This window comes from Ovis canadensis, chromosome 2, assembly GCF_042477335.2.
Source record: "Ovis canadensis isolate MfBH-ARS-UI-01 breed Bighorn chromosome 2, ARS-UI_OviCan_v2, whole genome shotgun sequence".
Lineage (NCBI taxonomy): Eukaryota > Metazoa > Chordata > Mammalia > Artiodactyla > Bovidae > Ovis > Ovis canadensis.
In genome coordinates, this window is record NC_091246.1 from 137,191,822 (window position 1) to 137,208,793 (window position 16,972).

Here is a 16,972-nt window from a genome sequence, read left to right on the forward strand (position 1 = left end):
CCCTGGAGCATCGCAATCTCTGCACACATCTAGTGGTTACTGGAGCAGGCTTGCACGGGCTCAGGAGCCAACAGCACACACCTCTCCCCAGCTCGGCCTCCAGAGACATACCCCTGGACACCGGGTTCAGCCATGGTGGGAGTATGGACGCCATACAAATCAGTGCCTTTTTTCTTTTTCTTTTTTTTTTGAGAGCTGAGTTTTAAACATTTATCTGTACACCGTGGCCCATATCGAGTGGCGTTTTTTCCTTTTATGTTTACACTAAAAAAAATCTCATTGATTGCCTGGGTTAGAGATGAATCCCAGCTCTGCCAGTTCCACGCTATGAAACCTCAAACAGTTTACTTAGTTTCTCTGTGCCTCAGTTTCTCCATCTATAAAACACAGATAATATCCTACTTCACGGAATTGTGAGAAGTAAATGCAATAGTCTATGCAAGATGCCGAGTACTATTACACATGCTCTTCTGACCCACCCTCAGAAGACTCTGTGAGGGGAAACAGGCTGGCGGGCACACTGTGTATCCAAGAGGCCTTTGCCTTCCTCCCAGAACAGCTTGTTCAGGACGCTTCAGTATCAAGGCTTCCCATTTTGAGACTGATTTGATCTATGATGCTGTTTTATTAAGAGTCTCTATGTAAAAGCTTTGCCAATTTTCCATCAAAGGATAAAAAGTATTTGGAAGAAAAATGCTAAATTAATTTAAAAATCCACAAAATAGAAAACAACATACTACTGTATGTCTTTAAATGAATTTTCTAGCCTATTCTTATTAAAAATAAGCTTAAAATAAATACAAGAGAACAATCAAATAATGTACTTATTAAGATTATTTTAGTGTCAAAAATACTCGAGATACTGATATGAAGTAAAGGAATGGGGTCCTGATGGTTTGAGGTTCAGATAGTGTCAAATTCATGATATATTATAAAGAACAAAGAAATGGATGAAAAAAATACCTGACTTTGAACTTTTTATCAGATTTTTTCCCTTTTTATCAGATCACGTGATCTTACATCTCAGGGTCTTTGCTTCCTCTGCACAGGGAAGATACTTCTGTGCCCAAGTTACATTGTGAGATTTTATGAGAATCAAGAAAGAAAGAATCACTTTAAAATACACATACACATCTTAGAGTAAAGCTGGCAGATTGAACAGAGGATCTATTTCACTTCAAAACACCACTGAAAAAAACAGGAAAGGGACTTTTTTTTCTTTAAGTAGAACTTTGTAAGAATGATGAGGACAGAACCTGGGGACTGGAAAACAGATAAACGTGGAAAAATTGTATCTGAGTCATTAGTGAATTCAGTTGAAAAGACAGTGAGTGGAAGTTTAAGGAATTCAAAGTAAGGCCTAAAATGTCACTTGATATTGAATTGTGATGAAGAAAGGCTACTGTTCCACCAGATTTTAAGTTTGGGAAATGCCAGTGCTATCGACAACAGAAGTTTTGAAAGGTGGTATCAGGAACATGCCACCTGAGAACTTATTCCAAATTCAAAGTCTTTTTTTTTTAACTGATGTACAATTGGTTTACAATATTGCATCAGTTTCAGGTGTACAGCATAGCAATTCAGTACTTTTACAGATTATATTCCATTATGGGCTTCCCTGGTGGTAGTAGTGGCAAAGAACCTGCCTGCTAACGCAGGAGACATAAGAGGTGCAGTTTTGATCCCTGGGTTGGGAAGATCCCCTGGAGGAGGGCATGGCAATCCACACCAGAATTCTTGTCTGGAGAATCCCAAGGATAGAGGAGCCTGGTGGGCTACAGTCCATACAGTCGCATAGAGTTGAACATGACTGAAGTGACTTAGCACAGCACACATAGGTTATTACAAGATAATGGATATAATTCTCTATTCTATGTAGTAAATCCTTATTGCTTACCTATTCTAGCAATTTGTATTTGTTAATCCTATAGCATTGGTTTGTCCTTCTCCCTCTTCCCTCTCCCTTTTGGTAACCCAAGTTTGTTTTCCATATCTGCGAGTCTGCTTCCGTTTCATATATGCATGCATCTGTATTATTTCTTAGATTCCACACAGAAGTGCTATCATACAGTAGTTGTCTTTCTGTATGACTTAACTTCACCAAACATAATATTCTCCAGGTCCGTCTATGTTGCTACAAATGGCAATATTTCATTATTTATGGCTGAGCAATATTCCAGTAGATGTATGCACACGTGCATACACACACGCGCGCACACACACACACACTCACACACACACACTCACACACACACACACTCACACACACACTCACACACACACACACACTCACACACACTCACACACACACACTCTTCTTAACCCAACTGTCTGTTGATGGGCACTTGGGTTGCTTCCATGTCTTGGTTAATTATATGTGTTGGAGTGCATGTCTCGATTTAGTGTTTTTGTTTTTTTCCAGATACCCAGGAATAGAATTTCCAAATGAAATCCTAATGAAATTTTCAATGAAATTCATCCATACCAATGAACCAAATACTCTGAGGCTCAAGACTCTGTGTTTTAACAAACCTGTAACTATGCAGCAGGTGTAGATGATTACCAACGGGGCCCTGCTCTTCACAGGGCATAATTATATAGCATTAGACACAGATTCACTCCCAAGGGAAAGACCGAAAGCCTCAAAAATGAAGGAATTTTAAAGATTTTTCCTGTAAAGTTTAAAAAAATAATAATAATTTTAAATGATAACTAAAGTATATATATTTTAGTATTTCTAGAAATGGACTTTATGTTACAAAACTATTTCTGAAAACTTCAGAAAGCTCATGGAAAAATTTTACTACAAAACAGTACCTCCATTTATGAATAAAAAAGAAAATAAAGCAAAAAGCTCTAACATGAACCAACAGGACTTTGTTGTCTACTAATCCTTGGGATTGCAAAATTTCTCGGATTCCAGATTCAGAAACAGAAAGACATAATCCAGTCACTGCCACTGACTAGAACGGAGGTCAGTAAGCTTTTTATGTAAGGGTCTAGCATATATACAACCTCACTGCAGCTATTCAATACTACCATTGTTCAGTAGTTCCCCCTTATGCATGGTTTTGATTTCTGGTATTTCAGTTATCCATGGTCAACCATGATCTGAAAAATATTAAATGGAAAATTTCAGAAATAATTCATTTACCTTAAACTGCATGCCGTTCTGAGCAGTGTGATAAAATCTCCTGCCATCCTGCTCTGTCCTGCCCAGGTCATGAATCATGTCTGTGTTGAGCATATCCAACCTATGAATCACTTAGTAGCTGTCTGGGTTATCAGATCATTGGCTATAGTACCACAGTGTTTGTGTTCAACTAACCCTTACTTGACTTAATAATGGCCCCAAAATGCAAGAGTAGTGATGCTGACAATTCAGATCTGCCAAAGAGAAGCCATAACGTCTTGCCTTTAAGTGATAAGGTGAAAGTTCTTGACTTAATAAGTAAAGAAAAAAACTGTATGTGGAAGTTGATAAGATCTACAGTAAGAATGAATCTTTACTGGTGAAATTGTAAAGAACAAAAAAGAAATTTGTGCCAGTTTTGCTATCATACCTCAAACTGCAAAAGTTAGGGCCACAGTGCGTAAGTGCTTAGTAAAGATGGAAAAGGCATTACATTTGTATAATATTTTGAAAGAGACCACATTCACATAACTTTTATTATAGTATATTGTTATAATTATTCTATTTTATTATTATTAATCTCTTACTGTGCCTAATTATAAGTAAAACTTTATCACAGGTATGTATAATTAGGGAAAAAAAAAGTATATAGTGGGTTCAGCCTTATCCAGTTTTGAGCATCCACTGAGGGTCTTGGAATCCATCTCTCATGGATTTAGGGGGATTACAGAAGCTGGAAAGGAGCCATAGACAATATGTACCTCAATAAGCATAGCTTGTTCCAATAAAACTTTATTTACAAAGCAAGACTGCAAGCTTGTGGGCTATAATTTGCTGACTCCTGAACCAGATTTTGAACGACTAGGAAGCATTCTTGGGACGGGATACTACAGAGTACTTTCAAATATTATAGATTACCAAAGAGTTTCCCATGGCAGGCTTGTTCAGTTCAGTTCAGTTCAGTCACTCAGTCGTGTCCGACTCTTTGCCACCCCATGAATCGCAGCACACCAGGCCTCCCTGTCCATCACCAACTCCCGGAGTTCACTCAGACTCACGTCCATCTAGTCGGTGATGCCATCCAGCCATCTCAGCCTCTGTCGTCCCCTTCTCCTCCTGCCCCCAATCCCTCCCAGCATCAGGGTCTTTTCCAATGAGTCAACTCTTTGCATCAGGTGGCCAAAGTACTGGAGTTTCAGCTTCAGCATCATTCCTTCCAAAGAACACCCAGGACTGATCTCCTTTAGAATGGACTGGTTGGATCTCCTTGCAGTCCAAGGGACTCTCAAGAGTCTTCTCCAACACCACAGTTCAAAAGCATCAATTCTTTGGCGCTCAGCTTTCTTCACAGTCCAACTCTCACATCCATACATGATCACTGGAAAGACCATAGCCTTGACTAGACAGACCTTTGTTGGCAAAGTAATGTCTCTGCTTTTGAATATGCTATCTAGGTTGGTCATAACTTTCCTTCCAAGGAGTAAGCGTCTTTTAATTTCATGGCTGCAATCACCATCTGCAGTGATTTTGGAGCCCCCCAAAATAAAGTCTGACATTGTTTCCACTGTTTCCCCATCTATTTGCCATGAAGTGATAGGACCAGATGCCATGATCTTCATTTTCTGAATGTTGAGCTTTAAGCCAACTTTTTCACTCCCCTCTTTCACGTTCATCAAATTTGACCTTGGAATATGAAATGAAGCAGGGCAAAGGCTAATAGAGTTCTGCCAAGAGAATGCACTGGTCATAGCAAACACCCTCTTCCAACAACACAAGAGACGACTCTACACATGGCCATCACCAGATGGTCAACACCAAAATCAGATTGATTATATTCTTTGCAGCCAAAGATGGAGAAGCTCTATACAGTCAACAAAAACAAGACTGGAAGCTGACTGTAGCTCAGATCATGAACTCCTTATTGCCAAATTCAGACTTAAATTGAAGAAAGGAGGGAAAACCACTAGACCATTCAGGTATGACCTAAATCAAATCACTTATGAGTATACAGTGGAAGTGAGAAATAGATTTAAGGGACTAGATCTGATAGAGTGTCTGATGAACTACGGACGGGGGTTTGTGACACCGTACAGGAGACAGGGATCAAGACCATCCCCATGGAAAAGTAATGCAAAAAAAAGCAAAATGGCAGGTTTGTTAATCTATACTAAAGAATCCACCTGCCAATGCAGGAGACACAAGAGACACAGATTCAATCCATGGATTGGAAAGATCCCCCGGAGTAGGAAATGGCACCCAACTCCAGCATTCTTGCCTAGAGAATCTCAAGGACAGAGGAGCCTGGTGAGCTACAGTCCATGGGCCACAAAGAGTTGGACACGACTGAGCAACTGAACACACACACAGTTGGCAAAGTTATTTATAAAGAAGATATTGAATTTACTAGCTTCTTGCCAGCTTCAGATTTTTCTATTTCCTCTAACATGTGGAAGTGTTAGTAGCTCAGTCGTGTCCGACTCTTTGTGACCCCATGGACTGTACCCGCTAGGGTCCTCTGTCCATGGAATTCTCCAGGCAAGAATAGTGGACTGGGTAGCCATTCCCTTCTCCAGGGGATCTTTCTGACCTGTTGACTGAACTCGGGTCTCCTGCATTGCTGGCAGATCCTTTACCATCTGAGTTACCAGGAATGCCACCAACATGTGAAAAAAAAAAAGGTACTTTATGTGTAGAAATACATGAATTGAGAAACACTAATAAAACAAAGTCTAGAGAAAACTGGATCAGAGGAAACTTTTACTTCTGATGCCAATTTTAATTAAAAGCCACACGTGAAAAAGACTTGCTAATCTCTACCTGCCTCTTGAGAAACCTATATGCAGGTCAGGAAGCAACAGTTAGAACTGGACATGGAACAACAGACTGGTTCCAAATAGGAAAAGAATACCTCAAGGCTGTATATTGTCACCCTGCTTATTTAACTTCTATGCAGAGTACATCATGAGAAACGCTGGGCTGGAAGAAGCACAAGCTGGAATCAAGATTGCCAGGAGAAATATCAATAACCTCACATATGCAGATGACACCACCCTTATGGCAGAAAGTGAAGAGGAGCTAAAAAACCTCTTGATGAAAGTGAAAGTGGAGAGTGAAAAAGTTGGCTTAAAGCTCAACATTCAGAAAACTAAGATCATGGCATCTGGTCCTATCACTTCATGGCAAATAGATGGGGAAACAGTGGAAACAATGTCAGACTTTATTTTGGGGGGCTCCAAAATCACTGCAGATGGTGATTGCAGCCATGAAATTAAAAGACACTTGCTCCTTGGAAGGAAAGTTATGACCAACCTAGATAGCATATTCAAAAGCAGAGACATTATACTTTGCCAACAAAGGTCTGTCTAGTCAAGGCTACGATTTTTCCAGTGGTAATGTATGGATGTGAGAGTTGGACTGTGAAGAAAGCTGAGCGCCAAAGAATTGATGCTTTTGAACTGTGGTATTGGAGAAGACTCTTGAGAGTCCCTTGGACTGCAAGGAGATCCAACCAGTCCATTCTAAAGGAGATCAGTCCTGGGTGTTCTTTGGAAGGAATGATGCTGAAGCTGAAACTCCAGTACTTTGGCCACCTGATGCAAAGAGTTGACTCATTGGAAAAGACCCTGATGCTGGGAGGGATTGGGGGCAGGAGGAGAAGGGGACGACAGAGGCTGAGATGGCTGGATGGCATCACCGACTAGATGGACGTGAGTCTGAGTGAACTCCGGGAGTTGGTGATGGACAGGGAGGCCTGGTGTGCTGCGATTCATGGGGTGGCAAAGAGTCGGACACGACTGAGCGACTGAACTGAACTGAACTGAACTGAACCTGAAAGAGAACATCCTAAGTAGTTTAAGAATATTTTAAGAAAATGAATAAATTTTTTAACAAAAGGAAAAATGTAAACTAACTCTATTTGCAAGGTTTGTTAAGTTTATAAAATTTAAGAAGGTAAAAGGAAACATGAAAAGGGGCAAAATTTGTTTAGTTCAAAAACGAGTGATGAGACAAAAGTCTATACAAGGGCATTCAAGTAACAAATTCTCAGCACCCATCATTTTCCTTGCAGACCCCCCTATATAGTCTGGATTCCTCATCTTTGCCACACTAGATTTAGTATGAATTTTGGTATAAATTTTCACTAGTTTTTTCTTTTAAAAGTTTTATGCTAGAATAATTTTAGATTTTTATAAAGTTACAAATACAGTACAGAGTTCCCCAAAACCCAGGACTTTCTCCAGTTTTCAGAAGCTGACAAAACAAGAGATCTTCATTTGAAAGTTCAGATCAACAGTTTACAGTGTCCATTGAAAAAAAAAAACCAGACATTTGAAAATAAATCCAAATGCCCAAATGTGTAGTTATTGTTTAAATAAATTGTATAGTACTTTCAAATTTAGTTTTCTTAATATGAAAGTTTAGTTGGCAAATCACCCTTCAGTTCTCAGCTTCTGTCACCTCAAACAGGCATATGCCCTGTCACTTTCTGCATGACACTCTTTTCATTTCCTTCGCAGCACTTATCTCACTCAGTAGTTACAATATTTGTTTATTGGCTTTTTGTCTATCCCCAGAGACTTCCCCTGCTGTGTTTGCTGCTTCTCCTTGTTACAGTCTCTGCACTTAGAGCAGTGCCTGTACACACCAAGTAGAGACACTCGGTAGACTTTGCTGGATGAATGAACAAATGAGCAAACACTAGATACGGCCGGGGTGATAAAAGGCGTGTGATAAAAGACACATCTATTTAAATTGCCATTGTTTCTGAAACTTCCATCCTTTGCTGCTAAGTCGCTTCAGTCGTGTCCAACCCTGTGTGACCCCACAGACGGCAGCCCACCAGGCTCCCCCGTCCCTGGGATTCTCCAGGCAAGAACACTGGAGTGGGTTGCCATTTCCTTCTCCAGTGCAGGAAAGTGAAAAGTGAAAGTGAAGTCGCTCAGTCGTATCTGACTCCTAGCGACCCCATGGACTGCAGCCTACCAGGCTCCTCCACCCGTGGGATTTTCCAGGCAAGAGTACTGCAGTTGGCTGCCACTGCCCTCTGTCCTTTACCACCAGCCATATACAGCTGCAGTTTTGGGGAGACGATTTGTTAGTCTACCACCTGTGTAACCACTTCTTACTGAGACAAAATCTAGAAATGTTACTTCCAATAAATCCTTGTTGTCTGAAAGCCAAAGCTTTCAAACCAGATCTGTGTTGTTGGTTCACTGCACTCAGGACTTCCTGGCATTATTCATTTGACGTGAAAAGTCAATTAAAAAAAAAAACATTTAAAGCACCCTTAGAGTTAGATGAATTAAAGTCTAATTAATCATCTTTCTGTACCTAAAAATATATTTGGAAAAAAACTCAAAAATACTAACCTTATGGAGGCTTGAAAATGAGACATTTTGAGAAGACAGGTGAAAAGCTTAAAAGACTAATGGTGAGTGGAAAAAAAAACCCCTCTCCTTTTTCCCTCCTACTGTTTATCCCTCAGCTTCAAGTTCAAGGAATCACCCGGTTGTAGGAAAAAGAAAGGAAGAATAGACAGGTGGCAGGAAGGAAGGGAGAGGCAACTATCTAGGCAACTATCCTGTATTCTCTATGAACACTTATATTTCTCCCAAGATCAAATGTTACAAAATGTGCCCCAAAATCAAAGCACTTGATCCCTTTACTGAGCAAGGAAAAAGAAAGTCATTCTAAGACAAGCATCCATAAAATATCCATTCATCAGATAAAAAGAAGCAAGAAGAACAAAACTTCAGTGCCACTTCCAGACTATTTTTCTTCTCTTTCTGGACCTGCACTATAATGAAGGGTAGACACTAATAAGCGCATTCAATGCAACACAAATTGATCCACCAGCCACAGAGTACAACCATCCCACTGTCACTCCAGAACCTCTCCTGCTGAAGATGGAATGACTTGCAAATAACTCGAATTATTGGTGGACTAAAGATTTAATACGCTAAATCTCACTGCCAAGAAACATATCAACATCAATACCAAAAATGGAGGTGAAAGAAATTCAGTGTTTGACCACATGCATAAATTTTGGAAGCTCAAAAATAATGATAATGATAAAAGATGTATAAAATTCTATATTTTTTCCCTCTACAAAATAGAAAAAATATTAGTAGTAATGCTGAGATTATTCATTTGAAGAGAAAAGAGATACAAATATAAAATCACATAATATTAAAACTCCATAAGGTTGAAAAATTCAATGTCAACTTATAATTTCTTATTTTAAAATATATATATTTCTGACTCTGTTTCCTAAAAAGGCCTGGAAACATTGACAACCAATAAGAATGAATATCCTTAATGCCCAGACTGTAGTTTCTAAATTCCATTTTCTACTAAAAGGAACCAGAGCTCTTTGTAATAACTGATATAACAGATTCTTAGACTGGGCTAAGAGGATCTTAAAGTATCCCTTTGAACCAAAAAGCGGGGGTCAAAAAACCTAATAGGGCATGGGTGCCTTTGGGATGTTCTTTATCTTGATCTGGGTGCCGATTATATGGGAATACTGAGTTTGTGAAAACTCACTGTGATTCACTTATGATGGATTCTCTTTTCCATATGTATTTACAGGAACCAATCTGAAGGGGTTCCCAAGGAACAAAGAAGTTTTTATTTGCGCATTCTGAAAAAAATAAAAAGTCACTATATTTTGATAGTCAACTAATCAAAAGATACTCTTAAAATCCATGAATTTACAATGATCCTCAAGAAAAAAAGGAACTCTCCCCCTAAAAGAACAAAGAAATATCTCTGATCACCTTTTAAAGAGAGAAGTCAAGTGGAATGGTATCAATACTGCCAGTTCTCATTGGATATTGTCTCCATTTCTATTACCTGAGGGAGAAGTCTTGTGATCTTCATAACAGCTAAAAGGGAGCAAACATCAACTGTCTTGCTGTACCAGAACCGAGTACTCTTTCTCTTCTTCCAGTTTCTGCCTATGTCATATTTGTTGACTGGTTAGCTGATTTACGGGCTTCCCTTGTGGCTCAGGGCTTCCCTTGTGGCTCACCTGGTAAAGAATCCACCTGCAATGCAGGAAACCTGGGTTCAATCCCTGTGTTGGGAAGATCCCCTGGAGAAGGAAAAGGCTACCCACTCCAGTATTCTGGCCTGGAGAATTCCATGGATTGTATAGTGCTGGGCGACTGAACTGAGAGACTGAGAATAGTGCATGGGGTCACAGAGTTGGACATGACTGAGCGACTTTCACTCACTAGCTGATTTACTGGGTTTACCGTTTTCACCACATTTCAACCTATTTTATATGTCAGTAATGACTCTCAAGCACTTTGGTTCCATTCTTTTGGGCCTAGTTGTTCTTTCCTCAGGGAGTTAAGGAAAGTGGAATGTGGAACTAATAACAGGAATGCCAAGGGAAAAAGAGATAAAGGGGCTTTCTGAAAGCATTTATGACCATACATGTTGTTATTGTTCAGTCGCTATGTCCTGTCTGACTCTTTGCAACCCCATGAACTGCAGCACGCCAGGCCTCCCTGTCCATCACCAACTCCCGGAGTTCACTCAAACTCACGTCCATCGAGTCGGTGATGCCATCCAGCCATCTCATCCTCTGTTGTCCCCTTCTTCTCCTGCCCTCAATCTGCCCCAGCACAAGGGTCTTTTCCAATGAGTTGGCTCTTTGCATCAGGTGACCAAAGTTTTGGAGCTTCAGTTTCAGCATCAGACCTTTAAGTGAATATTCAGGACTGATTTCCTTTAGGATAGACTGGTTTGATCTCCTTGCTTTAATAGGCACTCTCAAGAGTCTTCTCCAGCACCATAGTTCGAAAGCATCAACTCTTTGGCACTCAGCCTTCTTTATGGTTTATGGTTGATCCAACCCTCACATCCGCACATGACTACTGGAAAGACCATAGCTTTGACTATATGGACCTTTGTTGGCAAAGAGATGTCTCTGCTTTTTAATATGCTGTATAGGTTTGTCATAGTTTTCCTTTCAAAGAGCAAGCTTCTTTTAATTTCATGGCTGCAGCACCATCCACAGTGATTTCCAGTTCAGTTCAGTTCAGTCACTCAGTCATGTCAGACTCTTTGTGACCCCATGAATCGCAGCACGCCAGGCCTCCATGTCCATCACCAACTCCTGCAGTTCACTCAAACTCACATCCGTTGAGTCAGTGATGCCATCCAGCCATCTCATCTTCTGTCATCCCCTTCTCCTGCTGCCCCCAATCCCTCCCAGCACCAGAGTCTTTTCCAGTGAGTCAACTCTTTGCATCAGGTGGCCAAAGTACTGGAGTTTCAGCTTTAGCATCAGTCCTTCCAAAGAACACCCAGGACTGAGCTCCTTAAATCTGCCATTGTTTCCATTTTTCCCCCCATCTACTTGCCATGAAGTGATGGGATGGAATGCCATGATCTTAGTTTTTGAATGTTAAGTTTTAAGCTAGAGAGTTTCTCGTTTTCCTTTTTCACCTTCATCAAGAGGCTCTTTAATTCCTCTTCACTTTCTGCTATTAGGGTGGTGAGTGTGAAAGTCACTCAGTCATATTTGACTTTTTGTGACCCCATGGACTACACAGTCTATAGAATTCTCCAGGCCAGAATACTGGAATGGGTAGCCTTTCCCTTCTCCAGGGGATCTTCCCAATTCAGGGATTGACCCCAGTCATCTGCATATCTGTTGACTATACACGGATACCCACTAACTCCAAAAGAGGAATGGAAACAAACCCATTTCCCTAAGGAAATGAGATGCCACTTACTTGCTTCTTCTTTTTAAGAAGAGTTTAATTTCTTTCTTATATAGTCAAGTCACAAGTCATAAATGTGTGGAAACAAATTTCCAGTTACTTTAGTCCCATAAACTTAACCTGATAGTCAAAGGGACTCATGTACATTTCATTTTCATGTATGGTCAAGTATCAAGAGATACTGGGCAATACCTAAGGGATCCCATGAGATAAAGCAAAAGCAGTGTAGCCAGAGGCCAGTAAACTACCAGAAATCAACATCCAGTCCCAGGAGCCTTCTTTCTTGTTTGCTTCAACATTAAAAATGAGCATTTTGAGACCTAAAATCTGCTCTAGTAAGAGGCACTGTCCATTTGAAAAATGAGGTGCTGGGATAAGAACCACTGTTTTGGGATCGAGTCAGTTTCCCCCATCTGTAAACTATGATCAAATAAGTAATGTTTGGATTTAGCCAATGCAGACAAAAAAGTGCTATGCCCATAAGGGCCCTATAATTTAAAACGTGTTCATGGTTAAGGCTCTTTATTACTATACAAAAGCTTGATTTAATATCAAATTAAGAGGAACATTAAAGCAAGTAATTTAGTCCCCAACAATATAGAGTGATCAAAGATGGGGAAAGAGAAATTTGTGATTAACTACAACCCACTGTGCTTGAAGATGTATCTGATTTTGATGGTGAGATTTCTCAGTGTCAAAAAAGTTCCGTGCATGTAGATGGCAGAGTATACAGCTCAGTGATTCACTCTAGTGTCCAGAACGAGTAGTGGCCTAGAAGATGGACTCAAAATCCTGTAAGTTAAAGTGTTAGTCACTCAGTCATGTCCAGCTGTTTGCAACCCATGGACGGTAGCCTGCTGGGCTCCTCTGTCCATGGAATTCTGCAGGCAAGAATACTGGAGTGGTAGCCATCCTCTTCTCCAGGGAACTTTCCAACCAAGGGATCAAACCCGGGTCTCCTGCACTGCATGCAGATTCTTTACCATCTGAGCCACGAGGGAAGCCCAAATGCCTACAGATGTCATTCGAAAAGAAGGCAACCCAATGAATCACTTTTCCTTCCTGGACCAAAACAGTCAGACCAGGCAATGGAACCATTAGGCTGTGACACATCAGACTCTGAAATGACAACCTCCGGGCTGGAAAAAATGATTCAGACCTTATCACCATGGAAATTAGATTTCCCAGCTAAGAACCATGGGCCATCTGGTTTTGTAAGTCTTCCTTCTTCATAGGCAAGCCTGGCAGGTGTTAGCTTAATCTCAGAAGATCATCACTCTCACAGTGCACAAATTTTATATAAATAGTAAAATGCCAAAAGAGAAAGTGAATAAAGACTAAGAGAGTGTTATGTGTAAACTACGGGGGAGAGGCTTCATGTAAGGAGAGAAGAAACTAATCTTAAAGCAGAAATCTTACCTCAAAAGCCTATAGACCAGGCAGGTAACATACAAGGCTGGTTGTTTAAGACTTAGGGGAAGGTAAAGACTACCACATTTCAGTCCTTGAAATAGTAAAAAGACCGTATTTTTTAATCATCCAAGAGAAGCCAGGTGTGTGTGTGTGTGTGTGTTGCGTGTATATCTTATTTCAAGTATCCAGATTACCCAATGTTGGCAATTAACTCAATTTTTAAAAATAAACTTCTATAGATTAAAAAAACTATGACTAAAATTTGGCCAGTAGGTCACCAGTGTGCAAGCTATGCTTTAGAATTTAACTTTAAATAATGCAATAAATAATAAGCAGAAAGCTCCCATTGTACCACCACCACCACTGCTGCTGCTCTTGTGCCTCCAAGAAAATAAGGGTTTGAGTAGAGGATAAACACTGCAAAAGATCCCCAAGAGCAATGATGGTACATCCTCCCACTCTGGGGGTCACTGACCTCAGAAAGTAGAAAGCTTTATATAACCGGGAAGGATGGGTCCAAATGGTGAAGACCCTGGGCCTAAAATGTCAAATAGCGTATGTCAAGTGGCTCTGAAAACAATACCTACAAATATCAATGATGACAAGGAGCCCATAGGGAGCACTGCTGGTATATTATTTATTTCAGCCCCATGCGCAAGAATAATACAATCAATTGTCTATATATTCACTATGAAAGATTATAAAAACTGGATGCATTTTAAGAATGTGTACAGCATGCATATATAATGAAAGCAAGGATAATCTTTCAGCCATTTTCAGGATTAGGTCTGCAGGCTCATCACTCAAGAAAGGAAGGGGACCATCTTATTCTCGCATGATGCCAGACATCAGACAAAAAGAGGTTCAATATTTTGGTATGTTTTTTACTTTCTATCTTTAAGAAAGTTACTGCAGAACTTTTTATTAAGATGACTAAACATGACTAGAATTACCATGCCTTATTTTTGGATCTGATAGACACATAAAAAATAGAAAAAACAAAACAAAACAAAACCATGTTCCTGAGATTTGGTAATATTTCGGTAATAATCTTTTGCTGTCATTGAGCACTGACTAATCTAATCCTGCTTTTGTTTTTTTTTTAATATTTTTTTTTGATGTGGACCATTTTTAAAATTTTTATTAAATTTGTTACAATATTGTTCCTGTTTTATGTTTTGGTTTTTGGCCGTGAAGCATGTGGGATCTTATTTTCCTGACTAGGGATTAAACTTGCACCCCCTGCATTGGAAGGCAAAGCCTTAACCACTGGACAGCCAGATCCTGCTTCTAATTTTAAGCTTGCATTATCCTAACTCACCTTGTAACTGGGGGTCAAAGACTTCTAGGTTGGCTTTAAGGTAAAAGCTGTTTGAAGCAGTTTATCCTCAGGAGCCCGTAGCTTTGACTGGAGAATTTGGTCTGTCGACCAAGGCTTCTGGGGTTATCTGGTAAATTACGAGTGGTTTCTCGATTTCCTTTTGCAGGAAAGGGCAGAAGCTGAAAAAGAGAGATACTACAGTTGTATAATTCGTCTCCATAGACCTTTCATGAGCCTCTGTGGCCAACAGAAAATTCTTTCCAATTTATCTTTAGAGGAGAAAGTTCATAAGGTGCGGCATTTGAGATTTTTACCTCCTTTGTTCAATCTTATGCAATCTCAAAGACATAACCACTGGGCTCCTCAGCATAATTTATATCTTACCCAGAGTGGGGAATAAGAAAACTCTCAACTTACAGAGCAAGTATTTTCTAAAAGGAAATGAAACATATTTTCCAGAAACATGTTTAAACCTCCAATTAAATGTAAACATCAAAGAGGTTTTATTTTTAAAATCTGTACTGGGTTATAGCTGATTTACAACGTTATGTTAGTTTCAGGTGTGCGGCAAAGTGAATCTGTTATATATACATATGCCCAGTCATTTTTAGATTCTTTCAGTTTTTTAAAACAGGCACTATGAAGTGGTTCCACTGCACAAAAATGTACAGTCCCAATATCCTAATGAAGACCTATTAATGGTCTCTCATTTGCCCTGAGTAGAATTATTGCCAAATTCCCAGAACAATCCTCTAGCAAAGAGAGCTAACAATACTAGCAAAGCATAGTGTTCAACTTGGCATCATATCTCAGAAGGCAAAGAAACAATACTTTATGAGAAGACAAAAGCATGTGTACTTTAAGTTTTTTTAAAAAAGGAAAATAAATATCTGACCCTGAAATGTGATAACAGTTTTTTCCTTCAAGTCTCATACCTCTCTCTAGCAGCCTTGTTTATTCACAAGGTAGCTTTAAAAATGACTCCTCAGGTCTGATTATCTTTCAAGCCTATTCTTTCATTCTGCTTTAGTTTTTTCTCATTTTACCTATGGAGAAGAAAAAAAAAGCAACACACATATACTGAAAAAATTGGACTTAAAAGTGCAAAAGATTTCTATCTACTTAGTATCTTGTGTATGGTTGCGCTTTAAGTATCATTTTTATACAAAAAGGTGTTTGTACGTTTAGAGCCCCTTTAACTCTACTAAAAAAGCTTTTTAAGTCTCTACTGTGTTGTAAGACAATTCTGCGCATCTTATAATTACTAAATAAAATTTAATTAAATTTAAATTTGATTATGATGATGACACAGAAAAACCAGGGTTAGCATCCATCAAGATTATTTTTGTATGCTCAGCCTTATATGTTTATTTTCTGCAAACACTGCTCAATCTATGCTTTTTAATCCCATATAATTATAGGCAGACTGAATATGAATGGTCAGCTATAGAAACTCCCCTATACTGCAGTTCTTTGCGTGCACTTCCCTAGTCTTATTCTGCATAACTTCTTACTATCCTGTAATAGCTAATAGGAAGGTAAAGGAGAACAGAGGACCATGGGGTAAATAGCAAAGTTTCCTCTCTTTCTGTTTCCTCCAATCCAACAGCAGACAAAAAGGAGAAGGGTGGCTGAATCTTGCTCATTGTACCTAAGGAATCGCCCCTCCCTCCCACATCACACACTGCGTGCACGTCCTGTGTCTAGCCTGTGTGAACCGCATCTTGGCCTGGGTTCCATTTTTCACTTCACTTGTCTCTTTCCGTATAGTCTTTGCTTATACATTCTTCAAAATCCAGCTCAAAACCACAACTTCCAACTCTTTCATCGATATTCCCAGCTAGAAAGGAGTTTCTCATCATCACACCCGGTACTTTGGTCAGTTCTGACTAATGTGAGTCTGACCTGGTCTTTCATGCTGCTTACACCTCTCATCTCCTTACCAGGCTGTGCTGACTCTGGAAGCAGGGACCAGACCTCAGTTTCTTGTACACTGTAAGTGTGAGAGTTAAAAAGTGAATTTTAGAAGTTTTCTATTTATATGTACTTTGCAAAAGGTATTTCTGAGACTATAATTAATGTTTATACAGACATTCTGCATCATTTTCAAAAGGACAACAACCACTATATAGTGTAGTGCCGTCTATAACCTTCGGGGGGACTGACCGTGCTACATTAAAAATTACCAATCTATCAGTACATATTTCACATAAAATCAAATGTCCCTGATACCAGAAATATTAGGAATCATCATTTTAATTCATCTTCAAAAACTTCATTAGTACAGAAAGATTTGTATTGTCACATTCAATTTCCAAATTTCTGGGCGACCAATTTATTAAGTTTTATTCAAAAACCAGAAAGTTA

General features: G+C 39.5%; 1 protein-coding gene across 8 annotated transcripts in view; it reads right to left on the bottom strand.

Moving 5' to 3' along the window:
• OSBPL6 (oxysterol binding protein like 6) overlaps window positions 1-16,972 on the bottom strand; it is a 221,953-nt gene that overhangs the window by 99,563 nt on the left and 105,418 nt on the right. For 2 of the 8 annotated variants that reach the window (XM_069577096.1, XM_069577097.1), the window contains 3 exons: window positions 16,549-16,598; window positions 15,541-15,651; window positions 14,606-14,784 (listed from right to left, as the gene is read on the bottom strand). The exons of 2 other annotated variants lie outside the window; for them this stretch is intronic. The gene's annotated coding sequence lies outside the window, so the exon portion shown is untranslated. Of the gene's footprint in view, window positions 1-9,679; window positions 9,797-14,605; window positions 14,785-15,540; window positions 15,652-16,548; window positions 16,599-16,972 lie in introns of those variants that run through there. 4 more of the 8 variants (XM_069577091.1, XM_069577094.1, XM_069577098.1 and 1 more) reach the window with 3 other exon arrangements.